We start from the raw sequence: 5,852 nt of genomic DNA, 5'->3' as shown, positions 1-5,852 counted from the left end.
CAGCTTGACTGTGACAGGCCTTGGCGCCCTTCACCTTCCTGGTGTTCGAGCCTTACCTGACTCAATGGCAGACATTCTTTCACTTACAATGTCTTACTTTATTTGAGGCAAGGTCTCACTGTGTAGCCCAGGCTGGGCTTGAACTCCCTGATATCCCCCTGCCTCTGCCTCCCAGCTGCTGAGACGGAAGGTGGGAGTCACCAAGCCTCACTTTCTGTTCATTCTTAGTTTGTGCACATTGGTGTTTCGCCTGCATGGAGGTCTGTGTAAGGGTGCCGGGTCCCCTTGGAACTGGAGTGAAAGACGGTTGTGAGCCACCATGTGGGTGCTGGGAATTTAACCTGGGTCATTTGGAAGAGCGGTCAGTGCTCTTAACCACTGAGCGGTCTCTCAAGTCCATTAGGACTGTTTTTCTTGTTTTGTTTTGATCTATCTGTCTATCTGTCTGTCTATCTTGTTTGTTTTTCTTTTTTTGGGGGGCGGGGGCGGGTTCCGAGACAGGGTTTCTCTGTGTAGCTTTGCGCCTTTTCCTGGAACTCACGCTGTAGCTCAGGCTGGCCTCAAACTCACAAAGATCCGCCTGCCTCTGCCTCCCGAGTGCTGGGATTAAAGGCGTGCGCCACCACCGCCCGGCTTGTTTGTTTTTCAAGACAGGTTTTCTCTGTGTAGCCCTGGCTGTCCTGGAACTCCCTCTGTAGACCAGGCTGGCCTGGAACTCAAGAGATCCATCTACCTCTGCCTCCCAAGTGCTGGAATCAAAGGAGTGTACCACCATTGCCTGGCACCAGGCACTTTAAAAGCAATTTTTAGTATTTTTCTGGGATGCTGTTAATAGTCTGATCCTGTCAAGACTTAACTTTAAGTCTTGTTAGGAGGAGCCAGAACTGTCTCTAGTCAAGCTGATTAGGCTCCATTACTGAGATAATAGTGGAATCCTCTGCTCAGGGTTCTGTGGAAGAAAGGAGCAGGACTCTTCCCTGTTCAGTATGAACTCTAGAAAGTCCTTCTTCGGATTATCTTGGGTGATTCCTTCTCCAGCCTTGTGGGGTTCCCATGTGCGTGTACTGATTCACACTCAGCTTAAGACGCCAAGGAACATACTATAGAACTGAAGGTGTATTTCTCCTCTGCAGTAATCTGCCCTGTGAATTCGGGGCCCCCGACCTTGGATCCCAGATCAACTCCACTCAGGAGTGTTGCTGGACTCCACCAGTATTCCCCTCTGGAAGTGGCCAGGGAAGCCACAGGGTCCTGCTGACCTCATCACCAACTAATCGAGTGACTTTGAGTCTGCCACAGAAGACTCTCTCGAACCCGGAGCTCTCTCGGGATTAAGCAGGGGTGAGCATAAGACGCGTTTGTTTCCACTCAGGAATTCCTCCCCTGTGCTGTCTGTGGTCCTGGGGCTGAACGTCACTGGTTTAAACAGTTTAAGTGAGGTGTGGTGGCATGTGATTCTAATCCCAGGCACTCTGGAGGCGAAGGTACAGAGATTATTTGAGTCCACAAACTCAAGGCCAGCCTGTCTCAAAGGAAAAAACAAAACATGTGTCTGGTGTTTTCTTTCAGAACCAAGTCTTAGGGGCTGGCCACTTCTGGAAGTCTCTAGAATCATGCATATTAGCTTCAGCTGGACTTCAGAGACCATCTAATTCCATATCATTCACTTGCCCTGGAGAAACTGAGGCAGAAGAAAGCCATTTGCCCTGGTTCCCCCGACTTCAGGTGGGAATTATTTGGGGAGAAAAGAAAGAGTTTGGAGAATTTGACTCATGACTCCTGCGTGTTAGGGTGTAAATTGGGTCAGCCGCTCCCCAGGTCTCACGACCTTCCTCTTCTGACACTCGCCTCGTTCCCAGCCCCCGTGGTGCCAGCCTCGACTGCCGTTTCTGCGTTGAACATGGAGGTACTTCCTCCTCTAGATACCGTCTACCCCGGCCACTTCTGGAATAATGGGATATCGTGAAACCGAAGCACCAGCATGAGGCAGACAGCAGAGTTGGGATTGGAGCCGAGGATCAAGGACCACCTAAGGGGGAGCTTGTGGGTCATTTCGTAGACAAGGAAACTGGGCCCCACCAGGTGCGCTGCCCTCCCCAGGCTGAGACTGGTTTTACACACGTATGTTCAAGCATTAAGTGTTTGCCTCTTATTATTATTTTTTGTTTGTTTGTTTGTTTAGAAGAGATCTGACTCTGTATCCTAGGCTCTCACCTTGTACTCCTGGTGCTCCTTCGTCAGTTTCCCTCCTGAGATATGACATTCTAAGCATATACTACCACATTCAACAATGATTTTGCCTATAGCACCTGCTGCGAACCAGCTCTCTGTTAAAAGCTTTTCGGTGTCTCTGTACATGTGAACTGAAGAGATATAGAATATATGCACATATTTTTAAACAGTCTGCTTCGCTTGTTGACCCATAAGGTGGAGTGAGGATTCCCACCAGAAGCCTGGGCTTGCTAGAGGACAAATGTCAGCTCAAGGAGGAAAGAAGAGGGAAAGACAGGAGGGAAGAGGGAGCCAGCCCATTGCTCCGTCATTTAGAAGCCCCTGGAGCCGGGGACAATGAGCAGATCAGTATCTCTGTCCTTGCTCTGGGTGTTATTTAAGGAACTGCCCCCACCCCATCTACTTGAACACAACACGAAGCACACACTTCTCAGCACGTAAAAGTGGGGAGGTCCCTGGTCTTCCTGCGCGGACAGCCTTTGCTCTGCCTTGTTGACCAGTGGTCACAATAGGGCCTTTCATTGCAAGGCCACACGGTCCCCTGCAACGTGACCTGGGAGCTGGCAAACCCTCCAGGACAGCACAAAGGAACGGAACTTGTCTTTGTGCTGGGAGTGCGCAAGCCAGTCGGCAGGGTTTGGGGTTGCTCGGTTCCTCCTCTGTTCAGGCAGGGCTCGGCAGCTCAGCGGCTCTTTGGCCCCACCCCCTCCTGTCCCTCTGCAGCTCCCAGTGGTGGGCCAGTGCTGGGCCAAGCTCCTTGGGCAGAAGGAATCAGCAGGGTCCCGGTGAAGACCACCTGGGGAAATGTGCACCGTGTATATTTAAAAGCATTTGTAGAGTTGACCCCACTGCGCACGTGGTGATCATTATTTTAACTTCTTTAACTTGGACGTTTGCAGAGAGCATTCACTTAGGCCAAGTCTGAAAGAGGAAGGTTGTGGAACTGGGTCAAGAGGAGGTGTGTGATGACAAAGCGCACTTTGTATTAAATGATGGGAGAAGTGTTCCAGACGTGTATTTGTAAAGCAAACTCTTTGCATGTTATGTAATCGTCCCCAGTGGCCCTATGGCAGGTGGAGGGACCTTCAGACTCTGTACTTAGCCACATGGAGCAAATACTTCCCTGGGGTGAGATGGGGGAGCAGGGTACAGCTGCCTGGACAGGTCTTCTGTCCATTGATTAGTCCCTGTCCCTTCACGTGGACAGGAAGATGATAGACAGCAACTCTTCAGGCTGGAGAAATGTCTCAAGAGGTCAAGAGCACGGTCTGCTCTCACAGAAGACCTGAGTTCAGTTCCCAGCACCCTCACAACAGCTCAAACACCCGTAATTACAGCTCCGGGGGATCTGATGCCCTCTTCTGGATCTTGCAGGCACTGGCATTCACATATACAAAGACACATGCCTCCCCCCACCCTCCATATATACACAACCTAAAGTTTTTAGTATTTAAAGAAAAAAAAAAAAGCAACCTAGGGGGCTGTAGAGATGGCTCAGTGATTAAGCCTACTGACTGTTCTCTCAGACATCCCGGGTTTAATTCTCTGAGTTGCACCCACATGATGGCTCACAACTGTCTGTAACTCCGGTTCCGGGAGATCTGACACCCTCTTCTGAACTCTGCAGATTCTAGACATAAATATGGTGCACACACAGACAAGGAGGCAAAAGACCTAGGTCGTTTATAAATAAAAATAAGTTTTATAAATATAAAATAAATAATAAATAAATAAATTTTAAGGGGTTGGGGATTTAGCTCAGTGGTAGAGCGCTTGCCTAGCAAGCGCAAGGCCCTGGGTTTGGTCCTCAGCTCCGGAAATTAATTAACTAATTAATTAATTAAATTAATTTTAAAAAACAACCCCAAAACTTTTCATATGAGTTTATTGAACATCTACTATGGAGATTGGTGTCCTCTGTCATCATATTTTTATTGTGGACTAGTCACCCGGGAGATATAAAAAGCTATGGAAATATTGATGACAAAAATCAACATTGTTTATTGAATCTTTAGTGTCCACCGGACCCTCCCCGTGCAGTAACATACAGTGTTTGTAACAATCTCCCAGAAGAGGAAGAAGGATCAGGAGTCAGAGTTCAAACCTAAGGGAAGAGCACCTGCAGACAAGGGCTCCGATGGTACCCAGGAGGCAGCTAGGAGAGTCAGTGTGGGGGGGCATAACTAAGGGTGAGTGGGGTCCACAGACATTCTGGCTCCAGGATGGAGACAGGGAGAGAGAAAACAATTCCTGCTCCATCCGGATGAAGAGAGAGAAGTGGCGGGGTGCTGAGGGAAGCCTTGTCCTTCTCTCTGGCTCCTCTGGCCACATGGACACGCCTGCTGGCCAGGTGCACCCTCGCTGGCAAATAGAAGCGCACACCAACGTGTCTGTTCCCTGTTAAGCCAGGGGAACAGGGTGCAGGTCTGCAGGCTGGAGAACACCAGGCAGACGGAAGATGTTGACAAGTCAGACTTCTGTGGGAACAGAGAAAGGCGGGGTGTAACATTTCAGAAGAGGTTTTTTTTTTTTTTTTTTTTTTGAAATATTAAGCTACTAACAAAATCCTAACAGTCCACAAGACAGACAGTGAGAGAGGTTAAATGCACAGGAAGGAGTCTGGATTGGGACTGTTTTGTCTCAACACGTTGCTACTGTCACATTTTCCCAGTGTCTAAAATCATCAGGCTCCAAGATGCTTGCCTGTTATTTATGAGAAGTTGTTTCTAGACCCTCGGAGGAAAAGCAAACAAGCCCCACGACATGAGTTCAGGCTGGAGTCCCTGCAAACGGGTCCCTTCCTCCTGTGGAATGTGTAATCAGGATTACGACTGAATGAGCCGTTGAACTGACCCGGTGCTAATTGCAAGCCTGGGGTCTGTCCCTGGTTTTGCTTGGCAGACCAGATGTTGGTGAGAAACTAAAAGGGAGGGACCCCACCCTGCATCCTGATGCCTGATATCAGGGTTCAGGGTGGTACCGAGACAATGCCCTCCTGAGGAGCAGGCTCTCAGCCTGCCTGGTGTTTACCGAGAGACATGAAGGGTGGATGACTGACTTCCCATTCTCCCCTTCGCTCCAATTATGCCTTTAATAAACAGAAGGCCATGTGGAGGTCACTTGTCTAAGACAGACTTGAAAGGAACAGAGTGAACAATAAACCCAATTCCTCTGCATCAACAACCTGAGCCACATTCTGCTTCCACTGTCTTTGAATTAAAGGGGCACAAAACGCTGCTCCCCTGAACCCTGAGGCCTCAGCAGAGGAGGCAGTCCAGATGATCGGAATCTCTCTTCCTTGGACCCTCTCCCTGGCCCCCTCCATGGTTCTCTTTGTAGATCAGAGACACTGAGGAAATTAATCTTGAGCCATCTGACCAGCTGAGAGGCATCAGGTAATTCCCTTTCGCAGGTATAATCTCAGGCTGTGTGTGTGTGTGTGTGGGTGTGTGTGTGTGTGTGTGTGTGTGCGCGTGCGTGTGTGTGCGCGCGCTCATACACATAAGACAGCACAGAGGCCACAGACTGTCAGCAAGCATCTTCCTCAACTGTTCTCCATCTTAGTTTTTGAAACAGGGTCTCTCACAGGACTTCACCTCAAGTTTCAAGATTCAGCTAGC

At 49.3% G+C, this 5,852-nt stretch overlaps 1 long non-coding RNA gene across 1 annotated transcript; it reads left to right on the top strand.

Moving 5' to 3' along the window:
• Positions 1-1,150: 1,150 nt before the first annotated feature.
• Positions 1,151-2,399, top strand: LOC128118175 (uncharacterized). Its single transcript, XR_008221039.1, has 2 exons — positions 1,151-1,341; positions 1,570-2,399. It is a non-coding gene; the product is annotated as an uncharacterized LOC128118175 (long non-coding RNA).
• Positions 2,400-5,852: the final 3,453 nt, after the last annotated feature.

The sequence above is a fragment of the Peromyscus californicus genome, unplaced genomic scaffold, assembly GCF_007827085.1.
Source record: "Peromyscus californicus insignis strain IS unplaced genomic scaffold, ASM782708v3 Scaffold_22__1_contigs__length_63687245, whole genome shotgun sequence".
Taxonomy (NCBI): Eukaryota; Metazoa; Chordata; class Mammalia; order Rodentia; family Cricetidae; genus Peromyscus; species Peromyscus californicus.
The sequence above is the reverse complement of the archived record's forward strand: the minus strand, read 5'-3'. Positions and strand labels throughout refer to the sequence as shown.